Source organism: Crocodylus porosus, unplaced genomic scaffold, assembly GCF_001723895.1.
Source record: "Crocodylus porosus isolate Cpor-Errol unplaced genomic scaffold, CroPor_comp1, whole genome shotgun sequence".
Lineage (NCBI taxonomy): Eukaryota > Metazoa > Chordata > Crocodylia > Crocodylidae > Crocodylus > Crocodylus porosus.
The window spans coordinates 114,479,697-114,493,676 of NW_017728906.1; the positions used below are offsets into that span (position 1 = coordinate 114,479,697).

The window sequence follows — 13,980 nt, forward strand, 5'->3', positions numbered from 1 at the left end:
TCAAAATCAGGTACTGCATATGATAAGTCAGAATGACCGAAGTTTATCTTCACAGAGCACCTTCACTACTCCTAAAATATTGCAAAATTTTAAATTAAAATTACATACCTTCCAGGCACTTGTTTCTAATAATTATTGGTAGTGAATTTCCATAGTTACACTACCAGGGAGATATGTTAAATGCATGCTTGTGGTGTACAGTTTCTGAACGTTTTCTATCTGGTTCACTGTGTATTTCTTCAACTGGCAGATTTGCTTTGCATTGAGTGTAAGTGTTTTATGTTATACAGTATGAGCCTAGACTGACTCTTACTAACTGCTGTTACTGAACAGGCTTCTTTAATTAGCAAATAGTTATGGAGGTCTAGTCATTTAAAGGAGATTTAACAGTAAAACAATGCCTTTTGAGATTTGTTGTCAGTGCATGTTCAACATATTTTTCCTACTCCAGGAGTTACCTTCCATGAATCTGACTTAATTTTTAACAAGAATTATTCCCTCCACTCCTCTCTCCCCCCCCCACACTTGCCGCCAGCTGGAGAGTCTTATTGAATACAACAATCAAAACTTTAAGATTGTGTCATTTTAAAGTTGCATATGTTATAACAGTAATTGCTACTGGGCATGTCTACATGAGATGCTTAATGCACAGTAGCCTAATAACATTGTGCAGTCGTGTGTCACAGCACAGAAAGTGCTCATACTCTACTGTGTAGTATTATTAAGCTGCGGTACAGCAAAGTCACTAAAAAGGCATTCACCGTCACTACTGTGCAGTAATTTTAGTTGCTGCACATTTAGTTAGTACTTCATTAAGAAAGTAGTAAATTAAATGTGCAGTAGCTAGTGCACATTATTGAATGTGTAGATGTGCCCATTGTAAATTAAATGAGTTCTGTCATCCTGAAAAGGTTTTGCATGTGCTTAACTTTATATTCCATATGCAATTTACTTCACTTCCGTGTGCCCCTATTTTCCCATTTGTCCAATGAGCATAATCGCAGTGCACTGTTGCTGCCTGCTGCTTCAAGGGCCAGAGTAGGCACAAGCCAGGTGCTTGATTGGGGTGGCCATTTTAGAGAGCAGGCTGTAAATAGTGTTAGCAGCCATGACAGAGACATCAGGTGGTGGAGCTGAGTTCAGGAACAGCTTGGAGATCTATGGGCTGGGACTATGAGAATGGAGGAGGCACCAGGTCCTGGGCATGACCTAAAACTGCACCCTGCCAGGGAAGAGAGGCCTGGTGGGACTGCTGGTGGCACAGCAGCCCCATGAAATGCCAGGCCAGTTACCTCCCTGGTGAAAGGTGGGTTGGGGGCACCTAATCACCTCCAGCCCCCACACAGTCCTAGCTGGGTAATGCCAGGCTTGTGAGAGCTTAGAAAGGACTGCATCCCATTGCCATTGGAGTTGTAATGGTAGAAGCAGGCATGCAGACCTGACCTGAGGTACCTGACTGGGTCATGCTGGGGCCAGGCCACAGAGTGGGGTCAAAAGGGCCAGGAACCCACCACGAGGGATGCCTAGAAAGCAAGAGGTTCAGAATCCTGACTAGCCTGAGATGGGGTCAGGGCCTAAGAGGGAGCTGAAGTTCCCAAACAGGACACCACAGTGAATGGGCAAAGGGTCTGGCTGAGTCTAGCTGCCTGAGATAACATCTGGAAGGCTTGGGCTACAGTGTAGGGCTTAAACATTGCTGCAGAGATCCCCTTAAGCATTGGGATGCAAAATGGGCAGGCTCCCACCTAATTAACACCATAATCCTGTGTCATCCAGGCATGGCAGGAAAGAGAGGTGGGTGGTTAGTCCAGAGGCAGGTGGGCAGGACAACATCAAACTGGTCCCAGGAAGGCCCCCTCTTACACAGCTCTTTTTGTAAAGTACTTTAAAATCTTCTACCTATGCCAATTCTGGTGGGGACAAATTTTAAAATAGACTTTTTCAAGATTAAAAAAATAGGGGCACAAACTTAAGGTAAACTCAGTGGTGGGACTTTTTCTGAGCCATCAGGATTAAGAACTCTCTTGACCCCTTTCCCTTGGTTGGTGAATGTAAGGACAAAAAACCCTGGGGGCCAGCATCTCAAAAAATTCATGAGATCCAAATATCAATAACTAAGGATCCTCCCTGTTTTCCTTAAAAGATCAAGACGTGGCAGATGAGTTGGAGGGTGTCCTTATGAGCAGGGATCCTGGTTTTCAATGGTTAAAAAAAAAAGTCCCCAATTTTCAGGTTAACAAAAAAAGTAACCCCAAATCAACATTTTCCCATGATTTAAAATGAAACACAACTAATATATAGATTACAACAAGTAATGAGTCCCAAGTAGAGTGGTACTACTGTCTGCTCTAGTAGCTTTCCAGCCGTTGAATTCAAGCGGATTGGTCCTCCATTTTCCCAATTTAGAAATGGACATAGCATTTGCCCTTCTCCAATCCTGAGGAACATCACCTGTCTCTCATGACTTCACAAATATTAATTTAACCAGTTCCTTCAGCCCCTTGGGATAACTTCATTCACCCTTTTTTTTTTTTTTTGGAAAGATCTTCTTTGTCACGATCTTTAGCTCCTCTCCTGTGTTAATATTATTTTTTGTTTTTCTTGGAATCAGACATGTCATAGGTTGCCAGCTTCCATTTTCTTTTAAGACATGGTTGCAAGCTGTTGATGCCTCATCTTTTATATAAAAGCTCAGCAGCTAGAGCATTTGGGCAGGAACTGTCAAATCTAGGCTGTATTTTCTCTAGCTAAGGGGAATCAAATACAAATGAGGAGCATGCTCCTATTTGTTTTTGGATGAGGTGCTTGCCACCCATTTCTCCAACTGAAGTTGTGCCACCATACAGAAAATTAGTTAATATTTATCAGGAGAATGTTCTCTCTAGGGAACGAACACAGATGTATCAAGACTTGTGGCCTACTAGCTCAGTTCATTGAAAGAAAATACATAGGCAATTAATTTCAGTACGAGATTCAGGCCTATGGATCATGAATGGATGGAACTGACTCCCTACAGTTCCGAGTGAGGTCTTATAGGCAAAATTGTTCATTCAGGGATGTTCAACTTGTAAGCAGTCAGGGGCAGTCAGGGGCCTCATGCTGAATGCAGGCATTGCACACTATATAGGCCACACTATTTTGACCACAGACCATCCAGATCACTTTCCTATAGATGCCTCCCTCCCCCTCCCAAACCATGTGCATTGGTTCTCCCCTCCCCTAATGTATTACAAGCATCGGAGGCCCATCCTCACCACTACACTCTTACAGGTGCCCCCCCTCCCACTACACCATATTTATACCCTTCAGAGCTCACTAACCATGGGCTTCCACAACACTGTGGGCTGTGTTGCACCATCACACTATGGTATACTATACCATCTCCTAGGGAGGATGAAGGAAGCAGAAGCTAGAGGGCCCCAAGCCCCTGGTTGCTACTGCAGCTGAGGCAATAGGGAAAGTGGTGGCTAGGTGGGAGCTTAGATGCCTCAGATTAAGCCCTCCTGGGTGATATACAATCCATGAGCCACCAATTTGAAAGCACTTTTTAATAGGCTATCTCTAGAAAGTTGTAACATCTGCATGACCCTTTATTTAGTGTATTCAGTTTTAGGCACCTCCCTTTAGGAAAGGTTTAATATTCCTCATTCATTACATACATAGAAAGCTTAAATCTTACCATGGGGTTAAGAATCTCACTCAAGGGCCATGTGCCTAAAACTGTTAGCACTGAGTCATCAAACAACCAGAAATCTATGCCATTGATTAAATCTGTCATGAGTGATTCTCTTTTAGGTATCTCTGGGTGCATCTACATAGGCATTTGCTGTGGCACTAATTTACTCACAAGTAAATTACTTGAGAGTAGAAGGTGCCAGGTGAGTATCTACACATTCAGGGAAGTGAAAGCAGTTTGCTGTCAATCTGCTTTCACTTCCCAGGGTTCTGCAATGGGCCCCTTCCACTGCCCAGGAAAATTCCAGGCTATGGCTGCAGCTACCAGCAGGTGTCATCCCTCTTCAGAAACAACCCTGCTTGTTGTTTTCTGGCCAGCTCCTTCTCTGTCCAGGAGCAGTGTGCCCAGTACAGGGACAACACACAATAGTGCTCTTCTTGTTGCCTCTGCCTCCCCACTGTGGCTGCTCCAGCCTCTGCCCCTGGCAGCAAGGACCAGTGCTCTGAGTTCCTACTGGCCACTGCACTAGCCTTGCTGGCCTGTTGTGCCAACCGCTACCTGGCCCACAGCTGTCTCACCCCTCCCAGCTCCCTCATGTGCAGTGACCACATGCCAGGCCACTGTGTGCCATTCCAAGACCACTGGTGTAGATCTGCTGCCTCAACCCTATCTGCCTAACTGGACACTACCCGGGATACTGACAATAGGCTCCAGGATTCCACTGCTAGGGCTACCATTGCCTTTATGGGCCTTCAGCCCTGCTGCCTCTGGGCCCACTGGCACAGGCAGGACTGGTGGTGAGGCTCGAGGAGAGCTGTGCACCTACCAGCAGGGACAAGGGCACCATGTGTGGGAAGTGCTGGCTGACCACCACCGCCAGGACTTCCCCCTTCAGCCCCCTGACACCACCTCCCATGAATCCCACTCCCCCAACTCCAGCTACACAGTCAGTGCAGACATGTCTCACAAGAAAAAGTTTTTATTCCCCTCACATCAACCAGAGCATCCCCTTCCCCTTCCCTAACAGAGCCCCTTCCCCTCAAAAAAAGCCTTCCTCCCCCTCAATAAACCAAGAATAAAACCACCCCTCAATAAACCAAGAATAAAACCACCCCTCCTACCAAGAATAAAAATACCTTCTTCCTGTTGAAAATTATATACAAAGTCTCTTGTGGGCTGTCCCAAGGTTGGGGGCCATGAGGTGGGGATACCTAGGGGGCAGAGCCCAGGGACAGGTGGCCAACACCCTGGCCTCTGACCATTCCCTTGTGGGTGTGTATGCCATGGTGAGTGCAGCAAGCAAGGGTCTCACCTAGGGGTGACAGAAGCCAGTACTTACCTGGTTTGGGTGTCACCCCCTCCAGCAGGCAGTGTTCAGAGTCAGTAGGGCCTGGTCCTACAGCATGCAAAGCCAGCTCCATGCTTGCATGGAGCTAGGGTGAGAGGAGAGCCTGGGCCCAAGCAGGATGCTGTTGGAGGTGGCACAGGACTGCCTCCCAGGCACAGGTGGGTCCTAGGTAGTGGGGTTGCAAAGGGACAAGTGGGGTTAGGGCCAGAGGCCAAGCAGAGGGTGGCACAAAGGCAACTACCAGGGCCAGAATAGTGTGCAGTACCCAGGAGTCTTTGTCCATGGCCTGCACTGCTTGGGCCAGGATGGCATTTTGCTCCCACAACAACTCCATTTGTTGATGCTCCAGAACCAGGAAATGCACCCACAACTCGAAGTCTGCCTAGTCTTGCATATCTTCATGGGCAATGTCCTCCTCCCACCACCTGTCCTTCTTTGCTTGCTCCTCAGTGGCCAGCAGCCTGTTTGGTTCTGGCCACAGGCACCCTGTCTCCCCTGCCCCATTCCCAGGGCAGGACAAGCCAGAGGCTTTGCAGCACCTGCTGCCATGGCTACAATTCCTGTTGCCTGTTGCCTCCCCACTCTTCCTGCAGGCCAGCCTGTCTCCTATGCTGCCACTCAGCCCATGGTGGCCAGGTCAAGGGGATGTGTGGCTACTGGATGAATGGAGTAAGGAGCTGCCCAGGCACCCACTCTCCCCACAGGTGGCCTTTCTGGGGAGGTACACCTAAGCAAGCCCCCTCCCATGCTGGCCTTGTGCCCAAGCATGACCCTGCTGTGTGTTTTTACCAGGTGCTGTGTGAGAAGCTGCTTGTGTGGACAGGGGGTACCCAAACCACTGCATCCTGCTGCTGCATAAAAACCATGGTGCTCCAGGAGCACCTGCACACCTGGAATGGAACTCTGAGTTATGACAGCACAGGGAGGCTCATAGTTTTATAGTTTCTAGGGTCAGAAGGGACCTGAGTAGATCATCTAGTCCAACCCCCTGCCATGGCAGGAAATAATACTGGGGTCAAATGACCCCAGCAAGATGTTCATCCAACCTCCTCTTAAAGACCCCCAGGGTAGGAACCAGCACCACTTCTCTTGGAAGTTGGTTCCAGATCCTACCCACCCTGACCGTGAAGTGGTGCTTCCTGATATCTAGTGTAAATCTGCCCTCTGCCAGCTTGTGACCATTATTCCGGGTCACTCCTGGCAGTGCGTGGGGGAATAGTGACTCCCGCAATGCCTGCTGGTCCCCCCTGACTAGTTTATAACAGGCCACTAGATCTCCCCTCAGCCTTCTCTTGTGGAGGCTGAACAGGTTCAGGTCCTGTAGCCTCACCTCATAGGGCCTGCCCTGCTGTCCCCTGATCATGTGAGTGGCCTTCCTCTGGACCCTCTCCATGCTGTCCACATCCCTCTTGATGGCAGATGGTGTTATGACCAGCTGGGCCTCATCGCAGGGATTGGGCCTGCAGAGCTGGGATGCAGGCACTGGTCCAGGCTTAATCAACTGTTCGTGGAGAGTCCAGCTGGGGGCTTAGTGGGATGGGCTGCTGGACACGTGAGGGGTCCTCCCCCTGTGACATGTCACTGCATGTGCTAGCCTGTGGCAGGGGCATGCACAGGCCACCTGTATTGCTGTACAAAGCATGGCTGCAGTCTGGGTCCTGGGGTATGAGGATGTCTGTCATTTGCCACATAAAGGGCATGGACTTATGTGCACTCCCTGACCAATGATTGTGGTTGATGATGGCAATCCACTGTGCCCACACTGCTTTGACGTTTAGGTGGCAGTGCCATGGTAACCAGTCATACCCATGCTCCTGCATCTGGGCTGACATGGGTGTGGGTGGTGGAGCAGGGGTCAGGCATGCATGTGTACTCAAAGTCATGCATACTTGAAGTCATGTTGCACTTTGCCTCACCCTACAGTGCCATGAGGCCACCATGAGGTCTCCATGATGTCACCAGTCTCCTCCATGAACCAGCTCGAGCCCTGACACTAAGCCAGTGAGAGAGAGTGTAAGCAGCAGGGCTGGGGGGTTGGACAGGGGGCTGTGAGTCAGGAGAAAGGGGTACTGGCAAGGCTTGCAGGGGAGCAGGGGCTTTGGGTCGGGAGTGAGGGGCACTGCCAGGGCTGACAGGGGGTATGGGGCAGCAGATCAGGAGTTAGGGGCATGGGTGATGGGATGGGTGACTGGGGGTTGGGTGTGTAGGGCAGTTGCAGCACCAAGGGGCTGTGGGTCAGGAGTGAGGGGCACCAGCAAGGGGAGGGGGACTGGGTACTGTTGTTTGGGAGTGAGGGGCACAGGCAGGGCTGGGGTCAGTGGTTCTGGAGTGAGGAGCAGCATAAGGGCTGGGAGGGGACATGTGACTTGTCAGTGAGGGGTAACAGAATGGTCAGGTGCAAGGCACTACTGCCCCCACAGAATCATATTCCCCCTGCCCCTCCCTCCCCCCCGACAGGTGTTCTCTTTTTTGGACCTGGAAATATGATAGCCCTATCCAGTGCTGCTGCATCACATTACAGTGCTGTGTGGTTGCCAGGCCCATGCTGTCTAGACCTGCAGGCTGGTCCAGGCTGCTGCAGTGTCTAGCCAGATGCAGACAACTTCTAGCTGCAGGGACGAGCCCAAAGCAGCAAGTCTGTGGGAGCAAAAAAAATCAAATATATGCTCTTATTTTTAAAACATGCCCATGCAGCACAGAGACCCAAAAGAGAGGACATGTCCAGGAAAACCCAGGTATATGGTAACCCTAGTGCAGGCAGGCTGAGGCGGCTGAGCTGCTGCCTGCCCAGGGGGACACAGAGGCCAGGAGCAGCCTCAGAATTCCTGCTGGTGTGCTGTAGGGCTCTGAGTGTCTGAGGCAGGGTCTGTGTTGCAGAGCACTTAGTGCCCTGCGCCTGAGAACAGGAATTGCTCCAGAGAGTCCCCTAGCGGTGAGAAGGGGGAGGCACAGCCACCAGTCACCAGGACAACACAGGTGCTGGTTGCCAGAGCAACTGGTGAAACCCCCCTGACAGGAAGGGGCAGGGCTTAGCCCTTCTTAAACCCAGGCAGGAGGCTAGGGTGGCAGTTCCTCTTCTGACAGCCAAGGAGTGAGGAGCTCAGCCAGTGAAGAGAGAAGGCCAAGGTTTGGCTGCACGAGTAGCTGCAGGTTGCTGCTGGAGTATTTTTGCCTGGAAGGGATTAACTGCTGTCTGACTGGATGGTTTAGCTTTATGTTATAGCCCAGGGGCTTTGTGTTTTGTGTTTACTGTTTAACTGGAGGACAGGGTGTGGCTCTTAGGGGTGGAGGAGGCCTCATAGGGACTTCCCAGTAGTGGGAAGGGGGGAAGTTCCTGGTGCCGGAGAAGGCGCAGTATTTTGCAGGGTGCATTGGCCTAATCCCGAGAGTGCAGAGGAGCCCCGAGGAACCCCAAGAGAGAGGGGGTAGCAAGAAGCCCCGAGGGCAAAAGGAAGGCCGAGACATAACAGGGCCAAAGTCAGATCACACCAGCACCATCTGCAAGGCTTGGGGTGCGGTGTAGGGAAGGAAAAGGAGCTGCAGATAGTGCCTCCTGTCATCAAGGCACGTAGAAATGGGCAGCCTCCTGTTAATTACAACAATCTATTAAATAAGATCAAGGTGTGGCAGGAAAGTAAGCAGGCGGGTGGTCCATTACAGGAGGGCAGAGCCATACCTGGAGAGGCTCCAATGGTGGCACTCCTGTCACAGGCTGCCATATAAACAGCTCAGCACTGGAGCAGGAGAGGCTCCCAGCCTGAAGCCCTGGGTCCAACTTCAGGCTAGCCTTCTAGTAGCAGGGCTGACTGGGGAGCAAATGTGCGCCCAGGTTCCATCTACACATCCGCTACTGTGCAGTAACTAATCACAAGTAAATTTGATACTTTTATTTGTAGGGATCAAATTTCCTTGCAATTACAGGTTTTTAATGAGCAGTAAGCATGCACATACGTAGATGCACATGCTTACTGTGCAGTAAACTACACTACTGTGCAGTTAAGTGTCTCGTGTAGATGTGCCTGTGTATCACAGGAAAGCAACTGTAACAAAAATATATGATACAATATTAAACGTTATATTAATATATAAAATACAGTTTCATAGTACTTGGGGTCAGAAGAAACCTAAACAGATCATCGGGTCCAACCCCCTGCCCTAGGCAGAAATGAGTGCTGGGGTCATAACACCTCAGCAAAATACCTATCCAGACTCCTGTTGAAAACTCCCAAGGTAAGAGAGAACACCACCTCCTTTGGGAGTCCATTCCAGAGCCTGGCAGCCCTAACCATGAAGTAAAAAAACTTTTTCACTAGGAGGGTGGTGAAGCACTGGAACAGGTTACTTAGAGAAGTGATAGGATCTTGAAGGAATCCTGTGAACTTGTTTTTAATTCCTTCTTGTTTGTACCCTGGTTAAAAATGAACAGCTTCACCCCAGATGGGACTTGAACCCACAATCCCTGGCTTAGAAAGCCAGTGCCTTATCCATTGGGCCACTGGGGCTCCTTGGGTAATAGTGTCCCCCTTGATAGATTATTTATAATAAGAATATATTATTAAACATGAATTGTTGTATTAAGATAGTTAGACTGATAGATACATATCCACAATCCCTCACAGTCAAACATGATTGTCTTTCATGATTGCTTTATCTGTGGGTCTGAAGTGTGAAGATGACTGCCAAGGCCAATCTGGGACAAATAATTCAACAGACTGTTACAACTTGGGAATTTGTTTCCATGTGGGATGGGTAGGTCTAGATTCTTGATCAGCCTGCAACACTGTTTCTGCCACTCCTTTTCCATCTCCTGTTGTCATTATAAGGTTTCAAAGTACTGAAATCCTTGCAGTATACTCTTTCTCTGTTTCTGGTAGTCCTGGGTGATAGTTGATGGGGATGTTACTTTAAAAAAAAACAGTATATGTTACAACAGAAGAAGGGAAATGCATGAACTAGAAATACCAAATTACACATTCAAGACCACTTAATTTGCATGTTGAATGTTTTAGTATTAGTGCCTATGTTCTTTAGTGCTCTGTAGTTAACTACCAGCAAATCAGGTACAGATTAGAAAGAAACAGCTGCCAAGTTGTTTCTGGCTCTTATCCACCTCACACAGCCATCATCATCACAAAGGAATACGACCAAGGAAGTAACAGACCCAAGTGAGAGATACAAATATATGTCAGAAAGAGGTAGTCCTTGTTCTCAGACACAAGCTCTCACACACATCTTGAATAATACTTTAAAATGCTAAGCAGTTAAAAATTACCTTGTCTCTTGTCTGAAGGAAGATGCTGCACTTAGAATGTTAATTGCCTGCTTTAGCAGGAGCTTATAAGACTAGGGTGCCTCTGTAAGTATCTGCCTATTGTTTCTGGCAACCACTGTAGGAAGAGATAACAAATAATTGTGTCTGACAAGTCTCTTACTTCAAAGAAAACTGTTTTAGGCGACAATGTGTTGATCTTATTTACTGATCCAGTGAAACACAGTAAATTTCAGGGTCAGGATTTTTTCATCTGTTATTGATTTTTTTTTTTTTAATTTTTTTATAATTTTGTATTGATTTTATGTTCCCAGATTCTTCCATCTCCACAATCTCTTTCTAAAACTGATTAAAAATATGACAGCATTGCCACAGTGGTTCTTATATAGACCAACACCAACCAATGCAGCCCAGGCCTAGGAACCTACTTAAATTGTGCTTCTGCAATTTTTGTGGAAACTGCAAACAACTGTGATTCCTGTGATCACCACAAAAAATGGCATTTGCCATGATTTCCCATGGAATCACCCCCCAAAATAAAAACATACTAAAAATAAAATTCTAGATCCCCAGTGGGAGTCAGTGGTCCTTGTGGCTACTTCTTCCTGACTTCACAACCTGCTGGCAGGGGGAGGGGACTAACTGGCAGAGTGGCATGAAGGGGAGCAGGTAAGATGGCAGCCACACCTTGTTCCTCCTCCTCCAGGCCCTCTCTATCAATCAGCCATGAGGCCTCTGGGGTCTTTGGGCCAATTAGTGGTGAGGAGCACGGACACTGAAATGCCCATGAAAATGGCTCTGCAGGCCGTGAGTGGAGCTCAAAAAACTCTTGTTTCACCCCAATTTAGAAGGTCTCTACCCATGCCTCAATCCTACACTTAAGCCTTTAGAAAACAGGTTGTCAAATATTGTATCATAATCATCATCCTCAGCAGCAACCCTGCTTAATTGAAAGCAAGCATTTTTGGTGGAAAAATATCTTCGTCACACTTTGCAACTTTGTTTGAATACAAAGTTGATTCGCTCACCTCACTGAATCGATGGCAAAACTCCCACTGACTTCATCTGACAAGGGTTCTACTCAGAGTCATAAAAAGAAAAGATACAAGAAACACTATTCTGCAAAATCATCATCATCTTCGCACCTCTGACAGTGGTGAAAATCACATTTTAGCAAAGAAATGGAATTTTTAGGAAAATGAAAAATGATTTTGTTTACTAAAAAAATGTAAAAGAACAATCTTGTATATAGTTGAGTGCTCTGTCTCAGCCTGGCTCTGGAGAGAGGAGAGGGAACTGCTCCCAGGTGGCAGACCCCTCTCTCAGCACTCTTACCTGACCACCATCCTTTCCACTGGTGGACAGGGCACAATCCTGGGTGTACCTGGGCTACACTAATTTACTCCACAGCAGGGTAGTAATTGTATTTACTCCTGCTGCAGAATAAATTACTGTGCAGTAAGCATTTGCAGGTGTAGATGCTAATGCTTACTGTGCAGTAATTAGCCCTACTGTGCAACAAAGTATCTCGTGTAGATGTGCCTGCTGTGGAGTTATTTACAGCAGGATGTGCTCACTAGCACACTTGTAGATGCTGAAGGAGCTGACTGAGGCATGTGGGTGTTTCTGAGCAGGAGATGCCTGATGGCTAGCCCCACGCTGAAGCACCATTGTGCCCCATCCAGCCCTTCTGCAGCACTTTGAACCCAGACAGAACAGCCCTGGGCTGGCAGGCTGACCCCCAAAACACCCTGCCAGTGAGGACAGGTTAAAATGAAGGTGTGTTAGAAAAAAATATATATGCAAGATTGGTTTCCCTCCCCCCATTCCCCAGAGAGCAAAAAAACAAAGAAAAGAACCACCCCCACAAGAAAAACAAACAAAACCAAATAACACAGGTTACACTTACAGACTTTTAATGTTCCAAAGCTATCTAAGTGCCACTTAGACACCTAATGTGTAGAATTTCATTTCGTACGTTGTGTAAGAAATTTGTTTCTGAGAATGAACCTAAGGATGAAATAAGATATATGCAGTTATAGGGGAATGTGACAGATAGTTATCTCCATAAAAAATAAAAACAGTAATTTCGGCTCTTAATTGTGTCCATTAATTAGGTGAAACAGTTAAATCTGCTTAAATAATCTAACTTTGGTAATGATTATCCAACAAAAACTATCAACATTAAAGGGAAAAAAAATCAGTCATTTACCCATTTGGTTGAATAAGTTTAAAATATTGAAGTGAATAAATAATACCAGAATTGATTAAAATATGTATAACAACAAATGCAATCTGCATGTCTGGGCATATACAATCTGATGAACAATCTGCTAACTATGCTTCCAAGCATTTTGGTACAGTACAGATGTCCTGGATTCACTGAAGGAACACTTGCTTGGGACTCCCAGGCTTATATTCCTGTATTTTTGGTATTCTTGGAAAACCACATGAAGCCAACCCAGGTGCAATTCTATAGAAAGTGACTGCATCTACATGAGACACTGGCTGCATAGTTGTTACACTGAGGAAGTAATTTTTGTAACACTAACTGCAGGCTACTGCACAGTCAGCATCTCATGTAGATGTGGCCAGTGATCCCCTGGTTTCTTGGATTCTAAGACCTGGTATTTTCCTCTCTGACCTCCCTGGTTGCCTGTGGCCTCCTCTTCTGACTTAGCTCCTACAGAGGGAATTTACCTCTTTAACATTATGAAGTGCACCCAAAGTCACATGCAGGAAAGGTTAAACAAAATACCATTTACTATTTCATGACAATGCAGCAACTAGACCCCTTGGGCCCCAAAGCCCAGAGTAATTTGCAGTCCGTCCCAGGCAAACATCCCAGCTTTTCTCTCTCCAGCTTCTCAGACTTCGCAGATCTCTAATTTCCTGTTGGCTTCACCATAAATGTGCTTTCAGGAAGAATTAGAAAACAGAGAAGATAGTGGCTCTGTAAAAACTTAACAAGGCTCAACTGTCAGATGGGTTAATTGAATTCTACCTCTAGCTTTAATAGATTCACTGAATACTAAACATTTCTTAAAATAAGTCCCTAAAAGTAAAAGTTGTGAGTCTGAAAAACCAGGACTTCCTAGGCTAAGGTGGTTTGTAGAATTAGTGTGAAACACTGATTTAACTCCTATTGAAGTCAATGTAAATCTTTTCATTGACTGCAACTGGTGACTGATCTGGCCCTACTATAAAAAACAGACCCACACTTAGCATTTTCTGAAATATGAGACATCTGCAGAGCAGCAGAAAGCACTAAATCAGAAAAGATAATAATAGTAATAATGTTTTTAAAAAAATAAAGGCCCTTGATAAACTAGCAAGAAAACAAAGTAGCAGCTGGCAAGAACAACATTAAAATAGGATTCCTTGAAAAGAATATTAAAAATATATACAACACAATGGGAGTGATAGACTAAATTACTATATGGACATGGAAAATACTTCAAAATACTGATACTGAATACTTCAGAACTAAGCACATGGGCTGCTCATCAATGACAAACAATATGTACCCAAATCCTATTTTGCTTAAGAGCATTTGAATGGTCTTTATACATTTAAATATAGTTGCATAAGAGACTTTTTTTTCCTTTTAAGTGGATTTTAGATCCTATTTTCATCTGCATAGCTATATTTGTCCTTCTAAGCATTCTAAAAAGGAATCCATGATTG

The 13,980-nt window shown here is 46.4% G+C and overlaps 1 long non-coding RNA gene and 1 other non-coding gene across 2 annotated transcripts in view; both read right to left on the reverse strand.

The window, feature by feature from the left end:
• LOC109306413 overlaps positions 1 to 9,775 on the reverse strand; it is a 920,948-nt gene extending 911,173 nt beyond the window's left edge. The window contains exon 1 of the long non-coding RNA XR_002099982.1: positions 9,744 to 9,775. This is a non-coding gene — a long non-coding RNA (uncharacterized LOC109306413). The remainder of the gene's footprint in view (positions 1 to 9,743) is intronic.
• TRNAR-UCU lies at positions 9,454 to 9,526 on the reverse strand. Its single transcript has one exon. It is a non-coding gene; the product is annotated as a tRNA-Arg (tRNA).
• Positions 9,776 to 13,980: the final 4,205 nt, after the last annotated feature.